Below are 1603 nucleotides of genomic sequence, written 5' to 3' on the forward strand. Positions count from 1 at the left end.
ACAGACAGCAACCAACATTCATGAGGTGCAATCCTGCCACCTTCCGTACAGGAGTCCTCAGTCCATTCATAAGATAAAAATTCAGTTTTGGCTTCTCAGTTTTGAATTGTTCTGTGCCCATTGTTAAATTATAAGAAAATGTTATGTATTAGATGAATATATTTTTGTTTTAGTCTTGCCGCTGCCTTCGATCCATAAATGTTATCACTTGTTAACTTCATGTTATTAACACATTTAGTCACAGTACTATAACAGGTACGTTTGCAAGAGAATATTAGTGATAATATAGCCTAGTGAGTGATAAATATTCTCAGTATGGCATTAAACACGATTAACCAGCCAGGATACGCACGTGACCTGCCGTGAGGTCATGGTCGTTTGCGATGGGTCACCTAATTTCTGAGCTTGACCTCTATCCTCCCCTCTTTAAGCGTGGATTTGACTTGGCTTGACTTTTAATCTACTTATTCTTAGAAGTCAAGGTGGAGGGTTACGTTTCTCACGTGCAGTCCTGGGTTTGTGAGATAATGCTTCAGCCACCAGGAGGCAGGATGCACAAATTAACCTCAAAGTATCACGATAACGTGAATTATTCAGATAAAATGTGAAATGTTGGGATTGGTGGAGACATGTTGATTCAATTGGGCTGCATTATGTTGAGGAAGTATCCATAGGTCGATATATTTAGCTTCATTAACCATCCAAACATTGCAATGATTCGTTTTTTTCTCACCGGCAGACCACATATTAACGTGTACACTATCATGCCTCAAGATGACGCGTTCATACGGAGAGTACTGTTGGCTGAGTGCATTAGGATAACTAAATTAGCATTTGTGTTGTTGCCCCTTCACCTTTATCTCTTCAACATTTGCCATCTCATCATGCGTTGGCAAGGGAATAACAAGGTTCAGTATAATTGGCCAGAATCATTTCCAAGTTTGTCAATAATCAACCATACAATGGCCCCTTAGCCCTACTTGCAAATACAAAATGAAACAGCTAGGTAGCATTGAAAGACATTTAACTAAAATGTATAAAAAGAAAATGAAATCATACTCTACTACATATGATACAAAACAAAACTCTTTGAAACTCAGTCATGCTTGCATCTGGATCTTGACATGAGCACATAGGGTGTCATAGAATGTTGAACGTGTGAACTGTGAACCAGAGCCATAGAAAAAGAAGTGTACAAAATTATCTGGAAGTGTCATCACTCCCTTTTACACTTACAATGTGATTGTAACATGAAAATATATATTCACAGTCAAAACCCTCCTACAAAGATGATAGCCCTGTTGTTTCTGGCTGCCCAAGCACTACAGACATCAACATAAACGTAAAGGGCTTTACCTTTATGTCAATGTTGAGACAATGGATCAAGAACAAGGTGGTAGTTTTACTAGTCAGCTAATGCTATACTCTCTATTCTCTGTGTCCAAACCAATTTTTTACAAGACCAATCTTTAACCAGTGACATAATGTGTACTGCACCAAGACCGTAATCCAGTTCTACCGAAGTTACAGCTGGATAAATTTCACAGGTGGCCTGATTGAGTACCATATCAGTGTAGGCTACAGGCCTGAGACCCATCTGGTT

This window comes from Hypomesus nipponensis, chromosome 9 (genome assembly GCF_054491055.1).
Source record: "Hypomesus nipponensis isolate SF chromosome 9, ASM5449105v1, whole genome shotgun sequence".
In the NCBI taxonomy this organism is placed as follows: Eukaryota; Metazoa; Chordata; class Actinopteri; order Osmeriformes; family Osmeridae; genus Hypomesus; species Hypomesus nipponensis.